The following is a 15,502-nucleotide window of genomic DNA, read 5'->3' as shown; positions in this document are numbered from 1 at the left end:
AAGTACAATGAGATCGTTATGTTGCACATTTTCACTTACTCTGAAGTTTTGTGACCAGCAGGTATGAGTATTAAAAACAAAGAAATAAGGTGGCCTCCAGGCATGCTGTAATACTTCTCACTTTTTCCAAGCCTTGGGTTGTCAAGTGCTGGGAGTCTGTGAATTCAACCTAGTTTTTATTCCTGCAAGTCACACAATTGAATTTTGAGTGTGATTTTTAGTGAAATAGGATTCTTTTAGGGATGTATAGAGATTAAAGATCTTTTCTTTTTCCATCAATCGAGCTAAGGGTTTAAAGCCTTGAGCTGGTCACTTGTTTCTACATGCTCTCCAGCACAGAAGATATCCTATCCCATATGCATCAAGAGCAGACACTTGGTTCCAAAAGTGTGTTTAGATACTTTATCACAATTAACCACAGATGACAATTTAATTAATCATGATGCACAGCATGCTAAGAAGTACTGCGTTCTCTTTTCCCATTGACAAGGAGCTCAGCATATTTTTCAAGGCCAAGGATACAATGAAACCAATCCATGAATCTCATTTAGTGGTTTTATAGCCTGGGACTATGTTTGATACCAATATAGTATCAGACTCAGGGTTCAGTTAGGAGTATAGAAATCATATTAAATATGTCAACAGAAAGAATTTACTATATTGAACTGGATAAAGAGGTGTTAGAGCATGGAAAGATTAAAATAGAACACTAAGGTACCACAGAGTTATACATCTGAGGCTTGAAGCATGAAGAAAAGGGGTTGGAATTTCCAGAATCTGGAAACTTAGAGAAGATGCCCTGGAGAAATGAGGCTCAAAGCTCTGAAAAGGGGGTGCCATGCAGCTGCAGCTAATAGCACAGGAGCTTAGAGAAGGGGTATTGGAGAGCTAGACTCCAAACTCTGAAGAGGAGGCAATGCTTGGCTACTCTTGGTACCTCAGGAGATCAGAGGTTGAACACCAGAGAGTTTGGGTCCAGATCCCTGGGAATGGCCAACTCCCAGTAAGTGTTAGTCTCTCTGAAGGAACACAGTGATGTTGGTTCCTAGAGGACCAAAATTATTGGAGACTGGGGCTAACTGCGACCCATTGCTGGAGTGAAATTGGAGTGATGCTGGCAGGAAGAGCAGGAAAACAGGAAGGGACCAGCCTTTTCCTTTTTTTCCTGCCTTCCAGTTTCAATCTAGCACCCCATATTGGTGGAACTTAACAGGAAGCCATCTGAAAAGATGAGAAATAGAGTTTTCACGATTCCAACCACATCATTGCAAAGAAGAGCATAGATGGGTTGATCTAGATATGAGTGATATAGCTTAAAATAAACTTAATGTAGCTGTTAAGTAATATTTGCATATAAAATTAAAAAGTATTCAGTTCAAGCTCAGGAAAAGGCATAAAGAAAGAATAAGGTTGGGGTGTAGGAAAGAGAAAGAATGACCATAAAATATTAATATACTATATTTATCTGTAAGATACAGGCAAATGTTATATGTCAGAAAATGTTTAATACTCTATGAATCTAATTAAGGAAAATCTGTGTGTGTGTACATCTGTGTGTCTAGGCTTTTACCTCTTTCAATAATTAGGACTTGAGTTTAAATAGAGAATTCATCCTGTGGTTACCTTAAGTGACTTATATCCCTGATTTTTTGAAAATCACTTTTATTGAGTTAAGTGCACTCTACTGTAATACAACAAATCATCATAAAAAGAAGATATTAAACCCAACAGACATAAAGCATAAAACATAAACTATGAATTAATGAGAGCTTATTGAGAAATCCTTATGACAGCTTTTCCTTTTTTAGAAGGATTCATTATTTATAATAAAATGGTGTATTAGAACCCAAATGTAATAAGCCTTTCAATTTGTCTTTGCAAGAATAAGAGAGGAGAGGTATTTGAAATTTCTAACATGAAGTGTTTTTCCATTTAGAGTGTAAGAGCATCTAAAAAATCCTGAAAAAGGTAAAAGTTTTTTGCATAGTCAGTGGTTCCATTCTCTCTGTACAGAAAATGGAAGGAAACAGAGAAGTCTTGCTTGAGTTAAGTGTTGTATATCATCAATGTCTCTGAAATCAAGTGAAAGGTGGTAGAGGGTCATTTTGGACATGATTTAAGGAAGATGAATGGAAGCAAGGAATGAGGAAAGCTAGGCTTGAGAATTAACTGAAAACTGACAGAGCCAATTCTGAGTATTGCTCAAGTTGTGGAGTCTGGTGATAACTAGTTGCTCATATTATTGCCAAGTAATCCTGAGTAGTCAGGAGAAAGGGCCATTGAAGTTGGATGTAAAAGTGAAGCATTTTACAAATGATCTTTTGTAGACTGAAAGTTTTCCGCTAGAACATTTGGAGGCTATGCATATCTTTTAAAATTTAGCCCTTCAAGAGAAGTCTCTGAATGATGATAAAGGTCAAGGCATCCTGACAAGACATAGCAGAGAAAGCAAAACAACCTTCTCTTTAAGAGAACTGAACTTTAAAACTGCAGTAGTTTTTTGAGGTTAAATATCATATTCTTAATCCTGGAGATAGTGATCTTTCTAGAAAGAGCAAAGTGGCCAAAATAGTGAAAATCTCTTCTGAAATTCTAGATGGAAAGACGGGAAATGAGCCCCACTTGGCTTTTGTCATTCTTGGAAATTTGGAAAAATTGGCAGATTCAAAAACAAGCAAACAAACAAGCAAAAAGGAGTCCTTCATATTTTTATCTTGACTTTAGTGTAAGTACTTCTCAGATTGGCCCTAAATGCCAGTTTCTTGGTGGCAAGATTTTTTTAAAATTAATTTTAATTGGACTATAGTTGATTTACAATGTTGTGTTAGTTTCTGCTGTACAGCAAAGTAAAATCAATTACATATACATATATCCACTCTTTCTAAAATCCTATTCCCATATAGGTCATTACAGAGTATTGAGTAGAGTTCCCTGTGCTATACAGTAGGTTCTTATTAGTTATCTATTTTATTTTATTTTTTATTTTTATTTTTTTTGCGGTACACGTGCCTCTCACTGTTGTGGCCTCTCCCGTTGCGGAGCACAGGCTCTGGACGCACAGGCTTAGCGTCCATGGCTCTCGGGCCTAGCCGCTCCATGGCATGTGGGATCTTCCCGGACTGGGGCACGAACCCGTGTCCCCTGCATCGGCAGGTGGACTCTCAACCACTGCGCCACCAGGGAAGCCCTATCTATTTTATTATAGTGGTGTGTATATGTCATACACACTACTATATATAAGATTTTCTTTAAACAAACAAATCAGCAGTTGGCACTTTTCTGCCCATTTACGATTCATTGAGAAAGAATGGATGTGAAACCACACAAAGGAACTAAAATCAAGGTCACCTGCTGATAGTATGATTTGGGGCTTGGATGCATCACACACATCACACTTATTTGGATCCAGAGTCCTCAGTGGGCGCCTGGTTTATGAGCTGTCATGTTGATCAGAGCTCAGCTGCCAAAATATAACTTCCAACTACTGATTTGGAGGTTAGTTGAGTGAGTAACCTCCATCAAGCCAAAAAACGCCAATGCCCTGGCAACCTCCCCATCTGTGAATGCACATCTTCTGGATGCTGGCATTCTGTAGCCTCCCATGAGCAGCTCACAGGCACTGAAAGCTAGAAGTGGACAAGACTATGGCTCTGTGGATTCTGAATCAGTGAGGCACAACCCCTGCCCTCAAGATGTTCATGGTCTTCTGAGAGGAGGCAGAAGATTGTATAATGACGGAAGAGCTAATATGAAGGTGTCCTCAGGTGATGGGAGAGCACAGTGGAAGACTGAGGAAGGGGTGGGATGGTGGAAGGCAAATCAGAGAGTATTCTTGAAGAGGTGTGGTCTGAGTCTTGAAATATGAATAGGGGCTTATGAGGCAGACAAATGGGGAAGGAATAAGATAATATGAAGAGCCATCACGTGTGAGTGCTTATTATATTCCAGGCACCTGCAAAGTGATTTGAGAACAGTACCGTATTTAAAATCTTAACTTCATTATGAGATAGACCTTATTATCCCCATTTTATGGATAAAAAAATGGAAATTCAGGGTGTAAGTGGCAAGCAGATCATTTAAACTTTTTCTGTGAAAAGCCAGGTGATAAATATTTTTAGCTTTGGGGGTCATATGGCCTCTGACAGTTACTTAGCTCTGCCATTGTGGCATGAAAGCTGTCCTGGAACAATATGTAAATGAGTGAATGGGGTTGTGCTCAAATAAAACTTTATTTACAAAAACAGGCAGGAGACCAGATTTGGCAGGGCTACAAGTAGAAGTGCCCGACAGAATATGTGGGTCTGGGATTCCAATGAGAGATAAAATGGAGTTTGCTAGAGATAGTGCTGTCTTTGACTTTAGCCATGTTTCTTTATTGGAGATATTGGGGAGGGGATCTAATCACTAGTTGGATTTCCAGTTTAGATATCATAAATATTTCCTGTGTGTTTTCTAAAGGCTCAGTAGTGCATTAGGATAATAGAGCTTATTATTATTTTATATTATGATAGTGATGATACATGAGAAAGTGAACAATGGATACTTCTTCAGTATTCAAGCTGTGTTGAGAGTGCCACAAGAATTCAGAGAAAAAAAATCACAAGAAAATAAGATGTGAGACATTTTTAGGATTTTAAATTATATATGAATTTATAAGCCCATGAAGTTTTATGTATTATTATGCATATAAATATTTTTGAAGTACATATGCATTATTCTGGGTTTGAGTTAGTCCATGAAGAGAAAGAATGGCATTTGTAGTTTGTCTAATTAGGGGTAATTAGGAAGCTGTTTGCTGGAATTTAAAACTATTGTCACTTAGCAAGAACATTAACCATTCAGAGTCCTGTTGGCACTGCTTGTTTCCAGAATTTGCTTTCACATCTCTGGGCCTGGTTGATGAGAGTCATAAAGGTAAATGAAACATACATAGTCCCTGCAGTCCTGAGGCTTATAGACTAGTGATGGAGGTAGAATTAGCAAATTACCATGGCATTAAATGTACACTCATAAATTCTTATTTATATTACAAAGGGAAATGGTTTTATGAGAGCTTGTAAAGTGGGGATTTCACCCAGTGAAAGGTTAGGGAGTCAGGAAGGCTCACATCGATCGGAGAAGCAGGGACATTCAATGGAGCCAGCTCAGTAATTACCTGTGCCTCAAAGAAGGACTCTTCAAGGTGTCATCCTTCCCTTGCAGCTGATGATGTAAACCATGAATGGGGGAGAGGAAGGTACATTACCAGGGGTTCATCTTCAACCAACTCCAATGCCAACTGCCTGATCTTCTCTTCTTTTTTTAGCATTGGTAGGAATTCATTGTATCTTTGGGATACAATGATAGTATATCAGACCATATAATATAATCAGACCATACAATATAATCAGATAATATATCAGACCATATATTAGTTTTTAGAAATAGGCAGTATTTTCTGCTTTGCTCAGCCTACACTGACTAACAAAAACCTTAATAGCTTCAGAACATTTCCTCAAAGTGAAAACCCAGGAAAATTCATATTACATGAGTTGATTATGAGAACTCTCCTCCTATTAAAGTTACTAGGCATTTTTCATAACGGACCCTTCATTTCCCTCAGTGTGAGCTGCAGAAATCAGGCCCATTTTCACATAAATCCTATCAGTATGGCAACAATGTTGTAAAACAAAAGTTAAAGAAAGAAAAAAATTTTTTTCTGTTTTGAAAATTGCTCCATAAATTTGTTTGAGTTTTAGACATGTGCAATAAATCGGAAGAGACAGTTTTTCTAAATGTGCTTTTCTTATGTTTACTGTTCTTTCATGTTATGGGTTGAGTTACATCCCCCCCCCAAATTCACATGTTGAAATCCTAACCCCTAGTACCTCAGATTTGGAGACAGTATCTTTAACGAGGTAATTAATTTAAAATGAGGTCATAAGGGTGGGTCCTAATCCAGTATGACTGGTGCCCTTATAAGAAGAGGAAATCTGGACACGGAGAGTTACAGAGAAGACCACGTGAAGACATAGGGAGAGACAGCCATCTACAAGCTAAGAGAGAGAAGCCTCAGAAGAAACCAACCCTGCTGATGCCTTGATCTCAGACTTCTAGCCTCCAGAACTGTGGGAAAAGTAATTTCTGTTGTCACCCAGACTGTGGTACTTTGCTACGACATCTCTAGCAAACTAATGCATTCCATAAGAAACAAATAATCTAAGACTAACCCCAAATTAGAAAGAAATGTATTTAGAAGCTCACTTTGCCTAGTTTGTAGTTTTGGACTAGTGTCTTTCCTGGGTGCAAGCACCCATTCTTCTGCATATAGTGGACAGAAACATTTCCCATAAAATGATTGTTTTTGCTTTGCTCTCAGTATGTAACACTTTGTAATTGGATTTATTTATTCCTCCATTTACTCTGGACATAATCTAGAATAGGACATTTATCACACCCTATATTTATAATATTGGAGAAGTCAACCTAAAGGGATGCATTTCAGGAAAGAAACATGGTGACCACAAAACAAACTAATACTTTCCATATAAAATAAAGAATCACATGTGTAAGAATGAGCAGAACTGCTCTGAGGAGAAACCATAGGCATCTCCAATTCAGTATGCAAATCTAGACTTATGCTGGTTATTCAACATCTTTCTGAAAGCTGAGGCTATTTCAGAATAGGGGAGTCTGGGTTCCCAGAAGATTACCTCAGGCATCCCTCAAATACTGAATTGCCCCATGTTAAAAGTCGAATTCAGTTTATGAACACCAGATGGTCTCTGACTTTGCAGGAATGTGACTGATAACTCTTGCGTAAAGTGAAACCCCACACTGTGAGGATTGGGTGGTTGTAGTGGCCGAATAGGGTCTCATCTCCAAGAAAATTCCCATAAATTTGTAAGCACAATTTTACCTACAGCCCTTTCTGGTGTGAGGATGCTAAGATGTAGCCTGGGAGGATTTCTTCTAATCACCCCCCTGGGGTCATCCTTTTGAAGCTGCTGCTCCACCTGTAATGGCTCTGGACAGCAGTAGAATCAGTGCACCTGGCCAATACAATCAAAGGTAGCCCTGGGGTCCAGAAAGACCCTGGCACCAACAAGAATGTGTCTGAGACTTTTAGTGCTTAAATTTTCCTTGTCTGTCATTCCCCGAAAATGATGAAGGAAGCTGCTCATCAAACGTTGGGCCATCTTCGGATGGGGTCATTGTCCCTCTGTAGAGGTCAGGGGTGAGGGAGGTACCCTCATAGTCTGGCCTGCCATTGCTTAAGAGGGTTAAATTTGAGGTTAAATCCTGTGCATCTGACACTTCATCTTGTTTCTAATAATATGAAAGAAGTACCAAAAAACGTTCCTTTTGAGTCTCCAGGGGAAGTCTGACTTCATTTAATACTGTGATTTAAAAAACACATCTTGCCTTTTCTGCTTTATTGGCAGTCTCTCCAATTTGATTCAATACCATATTTATTTAAGGCTGCCACATGCTGTTCTTATGGGTCATGCAGAATGTAAGGACTCTGCGTGGTCCAGGAGCCTCTGACTTTGCCCTAGTTTCATTAATACGTGTGACCCGGGGCAGGGCTGGCTTCTGGACTGGGTACAGGGCTCCACACTCAGAGGAGCCCTCAGTCTTGGAGTTTAATGCTCTGCAATTGCTGTATGAAATTTTTAATAATTTTATCTTTAACTCTATGTTTTGTAAGTGAAATCTGATGGATCAATGGAGCATACACTGGGGTCTGGGAGGCTTGTTCATAGGCTGTGCTGTCTGTGTCTCCTGGACATGTTGTCAGCCCTCTCCCTTGTCCCTCTGCAGTGACAGCTGACACCCTCCATCCCCAACAGAGGCCTGGGCATGGGCACAGGTCTGCATTCAACCTGCAAATATCCACATGGCCAACATTAAGCAGCAAATAAAAAATACCATAACAGGTGGAGAAAAAGACCATGGAAGGAAGGAGAAATATTTTCCCCTGCTTTTTGAACAAGGGACCCACATCTTTATTTTGCACAGGGCCCTGCAAATTATATAGCTGGTCCTGACCCAAGGCCATTCCACCAGCAATAAATAAATTACATGTGTCCCTTTGATGTTTTCTTCAAACTAAAGCCTCAGTAGTTGTCTCTACTCTGACATAATGGGCTTTGTTTCTGCAGCCTTCTCTGTTCCTTCTACATTTCTTGACCCAGTTCAGCAAAACTTCTTTGTGTCTGACTTGAGAATCACAGTCCACTGTTGTTGTCCCCAAGGAATTTGTAGTGCATGTGGGAAGAAGAAACACAAATTTAGGAATTAGAGAAAAATAGGGTAAGCTGGGATGAAGTGAGAGAGTGGCATGGCATATATACATTACCAAATGTAAAATAGATAGCTAGTGGGAAGCAGCCGCATAGCACAGGGAGATTAGCTCGGTGCTTTGTGACGACCTAGAGAGGTGGAATAGGGAGGGTGGGAGGGAGACGCAAGAGGGAGGGGATATGGGGATATATGTATATGTATAGCTGATTCACTTTGTTATACAGCAGAAACTAACACACCATTGTAAAGCAATTATACTCCAATAAAAAAAGTTTAAATTAAGGTAATGAGAAAAAAAAATGAGAAGTCTTAGAATAAAAGCAGCTGAGTTGAAACCAGGCTCACCACAGGGATAATACACGCTGGGCCATTTGGTGTCTCTAATCTTCAGTTTCCTAACCTGAAAAAAAATTAGAACAAAGACAAGATTGCCTTATAGGGTTTAATGAAGGTAAAATGCTTCTATGGATGTGAAACTGTTGTGTATTCTTAGCATCTCACAATTATAGAAAAATATGTGAACTGTTTCTAAAGTACATGGTGTAAGAGTAACATATTCAGTAGAGGAAAGCCATAGAGTTGCCAGTGAAGTTGGAATTTGGGCAGATACTAACCAGAGGTTCATTTTTTTCTCTGTCATTGTTGGGGGTCAACAATTTTCCCACATTTTCCTCCATTAATGCTGTTCCTTCCAGTTTTCCAAACCATAGATCAACTGGAGTAAGCACTGAGCACCCTCAAATGAAAATCAGCTGTGCACTTTCTACACTCTGAAGCCCCAGAAAGATGCAGTTATAAGGCTCAGTTATAGAAAACTGTACCTTGGGCACTTGCAGAACTAATCAAGTTAGTTTGGAAATTTGGGAGTTAGATGAAATAGAAAGTAGTATTGATTTCCTCTATCCAAGCTTCTTGAGTGTGAAAACATGCTTAAATGATTAATCAGCAAACGGATTGGGTCCTTCCAGTGGGCAGGGTTTGTACAGGGTGTTAATATCCCTCAGTGACAAGGATGGACATCTCTTTGATTTAGCCAGCAGTCTTTTATGCTGGAAGTCATTAAGCTCAACAAAGATAGAGCTAAGACAGGGACCCAGGCCTCTTGGTTTACAATTATTCAATAAATCCAACAAATTTTACTGATCAACGGTGTTAATTCTGAGGATGCACTGGAGAGCTTGGCAGGATTTGGCCCTGCCATCATGGATCTCTCACTGGGGAGGAGGTTTACATTAATCAAGAAATTATACATATAAAATAAATTATTCCACTCAGAGGTATATTGCCTCATGAGATCACAAAGCAGAAGATAATAACTTCGGGAGGTTGGGTGACTCTGAGTGGTGACATGGGAGCGGGGATCCGGAGGAGGAGTACCAGTTAACTAGGAGGTGATGGGGGGAGGAGAGAGAGAAGTGGATCAGGTAGAAGTTGCCATAGCAGGAGGGCATGGGGCAAATGTGAGAGGCATGAAGAAGTGTGGCATGGTTAGTGTTCTTGAAGCAAAGAGAGAAGGAGGTGTGGGATGAGATGAGGCTGGAGACAAAAACAGTGGCTAGATTATTCAGCTGCTGAATAATCATGAATCATGTTAGTTTTTACTTTAAGCTGGGGAAATGAGAATAACTTCAATTTTTCTTTTTTAAAAAATTCTTTCATTTTAATGTTGACCTGGACATGATAAGTATGGAATTCCCTTGAGACATCATGTGGGGATGTCGGTGGGACACCTGGGTAAGGGAGCCCACAGCTTAGAGGGGAGGCAGTTGAGTCACCTGCATATAGATAGCAGTTGAAGGCATGGGAGTGATGATTTCCTTCAGGGAGAGTGCAAAGCATGAGGAAAGAAGAACACTTAGGATGATCATCACCAGCATTTAATTATTGAATTTAGAGGCAGACAGATCTAAAATGGAATCTGATAAAGAGTGCCAAGAGAAAAAAAATATAAGAGAAAGAAAGTGCAATGTGGGTCTTGGAAACCACGGAACAGAATGTTCTGAGAAGTAGAGTTGGTCATAGTGGAATATTCTTTTGATGGGTCAGGTTAGAGAATGATGAAAATATATCCCCTTTTTTTAAGTTAAAAATATTTTATTGATAAAAAATGCTAAAACAGTGATGGTAATGACATCAAAGGTCACTGATCACAGATCACCATAACAAATATAATAATAATGGAAAATTTTGAAATACTGTGAGAATTACCAAAATGTGACACAGAGACACGAAGTGAGCAAATGATGTTGGAAAAATGGTGCCTATAGTCTTGCTCAACACAGGGTTGCCACAAACCTTCTAATTTGTAAAAAACATAGTATCTGCTAAGCACAATGAAGGGAAGCACAGTAAAATGAAGTATGCCTGTATCTTCTAATTATTATATATCCCTTGGTTTAGTGACATGGAGATTGTTGATGACTTTGGGGAGGGAGTTAGAGTGCAGTGATGGAGTGCTATCATGAGTGATCTGAGAAGTGATGAAGAGGTGTGGAAGGGAAAAACTCTCTTGAAAAGTTTTGACAGTGAAGAGATGGGGTGAGAGAGGGGGTAGCCAGATGAGTTTCCCACTATGGTAAGCATCCTCACTTCTGATTCTGAGATTCTAGATTTCTACTCCTGTATTCGCTGCTTCACAAAAACACACAGGGTTAGACTTCAGGTTGTTGGAGACGTCTTGGGGTTCAGCTCAGAGCATAATCTCTGGTTCTAAAAATTCAGTGAAATCCCATATATACCATCTCATGAAATAAGCCCCCCCATATCCTTATGTGTCACAGTTAGATTGCTGTTGGAAGGGTTTCAAAGAGGAAAAGATAAAATTCCACAACCCACATAGGGCTTTATTTTTTTAAACAAAAGTAGAGCTCTGGGAAATATTTTAATATAAACAATTGATATTTTTGTTAATACAGCTGCATTCAAAAATAATACATTCACTACCTTCTTTTGGAAAGTGATGAGAAAAGTTCTGTTCTGCTAATAGCCTGTTTAATAGCTAAAGATGTTTATTTCTTAGCATTAACTCACTGCTCCTGACATTAGGAAAAACAAAGCCTGTCTAAAATATATACTTATTTATGATTCTTCCAAACCTTTATTCTCTAAGGCTTCTTTTATTTTTATTGAGTGAGCTCTATGTCAGTGAAATGTAGTCATCTGTCCCTTTCTGGAAGCAGTAATTTAGCAACATGTGAATGAAGTTCACAGGTTGCTGATAAGTGTAGAACAGCAGCTAATGCTAAGGATACAAATGGGGCCCCCTGATCAGGCTGAGAAAACACTCTTCAATACATCCTGGGTAAGGAAATAAAAGTAGAGACTTTTCAAGAAAAAGTGTTTATGGATGTTGAATACACTGCAGAGGGACACTTGTTATGGTAGTAGAGTTAATTTAATAAATAATCTTAAATTGATTGAAGCCTTTAGTTATCAGCTGCTGCACAATTATGATGTCATATGCTGCACTATCGGTTTTGCAAACTTGTCTCACCATCACTTATCACTGCAACAACTCTGTGAATCGGGCAAATTGTTCAGCTTCCCTGAACTTCAGTAACATGGAAATAATGATGATAACTAAGTTCATAAAGCCAATTTAAAGTGGGAAAAACAAATTTAGAAATTAGGTCCAGACTTCTACTTTCAGTTAAGATAGAGTAGCCAGAACCTACTTATTCTCTGACCTGAAATGACCATACATACCAGGCAACATGGAAGAATTGGATATCCACATGCAAAAACATCAATGTATACAATTCCAATGTCTTTCTAGAATGTGACTTTCTAGAAGTTTCTAAAGGGCAAACTTAAATGGATGAAGAGATGTCTGGTGAAAGTGTGGCCAGACTTAATTCAGAGAGCATTTAAGACTAAAATAAAGGTGGGGGGTATAGTTACACAATAGAATATAAATAATCTATAACACTTGAAAAAGCAGAAATGATAGAGTAAAATTTGGAAGAGAAGGAGAAGAAAAAATCTAAGATAGTATAGAAACCGGTATAGTTGGAAACTAAAAGGCTTTTTTTTTTTTAGGTTGGCAGATCAAGTAATAGAGCTATAATATAAGCATACTTAAATGTTTAAGTGTAATTACCCTGTTGTCAAGCCCCACAGATTCCCCCTGTGATTCCTGTAAGACCTGAGTGGACCCCCTGGGAAATGTCCAGCAACGTTTGGAGAGCTGGATGTCTACCTTGGGGTCTCTTTTTCCCATCAGAGAAACTGTAGGCCCAGGGGACCCTCTTGGTGTGTTGCCGCGCCAGCCCGGGGGAAGGGCAAAGTGGCCAGTGTGTAGCTGCTCCTCTTACCCTTCTAATGCCATCCTTCTCAGTACCCGTGGTCCGGGGATCCTTCAGTTTCACCCTCAGCATCTGGGATTTCCACAGTAGTGTCTTGTCTATGGATAGTTGCTAGTTGGTCTTCTTGTGAAGGGGACTGAAGTTGGGAATGGCCTATGTCACCATCTTGCTGATGTCACTTCTTTGGATAACAATTTTCAACTCAGTACACTTTAGGAAGATGTGGGGCTTAATTCAAAAAATATGAATCAGGCGTATGTCTATGGTCAATAAACTTATATATGTGTTTGTGTCTGTATGAATATAAATCTTGTTTTGTTCAGAAACAAGCAAACACTCCAAAAATCACATAATCCACTAGAATCAGGTGGTGGACAGGGAGGCAAGGCAGTGGAGGAGAAATGAAAAAAAAAACACACCAAAACCTTACTGTTCATAGTAGGGAGTTTTAGTCAGGTACTAGCAAAAAACCAGAAGAGTAAATAGAAATATATAGTTAGACCAGAGATGTACTTGTGCAGGTGAAACTATGATAGAAGGATTTTTGTTCGTAAAAACAAAAGATTAGAAGTAATCTAAATATCCAGCAACTGGAACTGCAAAACCATACAACAGAGCCTTTGGAAAAACTCTGTGTACTTGTATGGAATGATCTCTAAGATCAATTTTATTTATTTATTTATATAAATTTGTTTATTTATTTATTTATTTTTGGCTGTGTTGGGTCTTCATTGCTGCGCATGAGCTTTCTCTAGTTGCGGTGAGCGGAGACTACTCTTACGTGCAGTGCGCGGGCTTCTCATTGCGGTGGCTTCTCTTGTTGTGGAGCATGGGCTCTAGGCATGCAGCCTTCAGTATTTGTAGCACATGGGCTCAGTAGTTGTGGCTCGTTTTTTTTTTTTTTTTTTTTTTTTGCGGTACGTGGGCCTCTCACTGTTGTGGCCTCTCCCATTGCGGAGCACAGGCTCTGGACGCGCAGGCCCAGCGGCCATGGCTCACGGGCCCAGCGGCTTCGCGGCATGTGGGGTCTTCCCGGACCGGGGCACGAACCTGTGTCCCTTGCATTGGCAGGTGGACTCTCAAGCATTGCGCCACCAGGGAAGCCCAGTATTTGTGGCACACGGAATTAGTTGCTCCGCGGCATGTGGGATCTTCCCTGACCAGTGATCGAAACCGTGTCCCCTGCATTGGCAGGCAGATTCTTAACCACTGTGCCACCAGGGAAGTCCCTCTAAGACCAATTTTAAATGTCAGGAGCAAAGCACAAATCCTTGTGTATGAAATGCTACCAATTGGATAAGAAGATCAACAGCGTACATACACATATCATACAAAATATATCTAGAAGGGTAACCAACAAAAATGTGCATACAACTGAGGTGTCCATGGAGAATTAAGTGTAACAAGTGGTCAGGAGTAGGAGGGAAACTATTTATTGAATAATTTTAATACTTTTTGAATTCTGTACCATCTGTGCATATATTAATTTTAAAATAATAATTAGTTTAAAATTTTATCTTGTGGTTAGGTGAAATTCACATAACATAAAATCAACAATTTTAAAGTGTGTAATTCAGTGACATTAGTATGTTCACAGTGTTGTGCAACAATCTAGTTCTTAAACATTTTCATCATCCCCAAAGGACATACTGTACCCATTAAGCAGTCACTCACCATCAGTAGTTTTCAAAGGAAAAAAAAAAAAAACAAAACAACGCTGACCATGCTTGCAAAGCCATCCACAGTCTGCAGCCCCAATTCCAGCTATACTTCTACTTCCTACATTGCTTCATAAGTCTCCTTTCTGTGCTCTTGAATTTGCTACATGCTTTTTCTCTCCTCACTATCTTTTCAAACACTGCTCTCTCTGCCTGTAACATATAGCTCCCCAGTTTTCGTCTATCAAAATACTCATCCGTTTTTTGTTTTTTGTTTTTTTTGCGGTACACGGGCCTCTCACTGCTGTGGCCTCTCCCGTTGCAGAGCACAAGCTCTGGATGCACAGGCTCAGCGGCCATGGCTTACGGGCCCAGCTGCTCCGCAGCATGTGGGATCCTCCCGGACCAGGGCACGAACCCGTGTCCCCTGCATCGGCAGGCGGACTCTCAACCACTGCGCCACCAGGGAAGCCCACTCATCCGTTTTGACGTTTCCCTGAATGACCAGGCCAGGTTTTCTATCCAGGTTTGCTGTCCAAACTAGGATGCTCTCTCACAGCTACAGAGATCATACAGCTAGTTAGTGGTCTAGTTGGGATTCACACATAGAAAAGCTGATGCTAAAGCTGTGTTTTCAGTAACCCAGCTCTGCTGGCCATTCACTGGCATATCTAATTATATTTAATTCACTCCTGATAGTACGGAGTTAGTTTTTCACAAATACAAGCCTTATTTCTCAAATACATGTGCTCTGAGTACTGGGACATGTGATGTGCTTCCTGCACAAGGCTTCAGGGCTTGGCATAGAACAAGATACCCTGCAGCCTACATGATTTTGAGCTTAAATGAACATTTGGAGAGTTAGAGTAAATGGAAACCAACCAACTAGTCCTATGGTGACGCTAGTGGCAGAAGAAGAAAAGCCAATACTGACTACAGTTCCTGTTCCTGAGCTCCAGACCATTATCCGCCTCTAATGAATTATGTGTGAAATTGGAGAGGTTTCAAGGGGAAGTCACACACATCTTGAAACAGACATGAGGGTTTTTAAATGCATGCTCCATATTTCAGTGCACGAGAAAGAAAACCACAGAAAATTGCACAAAAAAGGTCAAACTTGCATTCTCTGATGGGCAGTTCCTTTGGGATTGAGGTCATAAGCAAACTGTTTTGGATTTTCCCCTGAATAAATAAGTCATTGGTTGTTATACATTTTTAGACATCTGAATTGTGCCCCTAAGATTCTTCTATAAG

Source organism: Hyperoodon ampullatus (assembly GCF_949752795.1).
Source record: "Hyperoodon ampullatus genome assembly, chromosome: 1".
Classification (NCBI taxonomy): Eukaryota; Metazoa; Chordata; class Mammalia; order Artiodactyla; family Ziphiidae; genus Hyperoodon; species Hyperoodon ampullatus.
The sequence above is the reverse complement of the archived record's forward strand: the minus strand, read 5'-3'. Positions refer to the sequence as shown.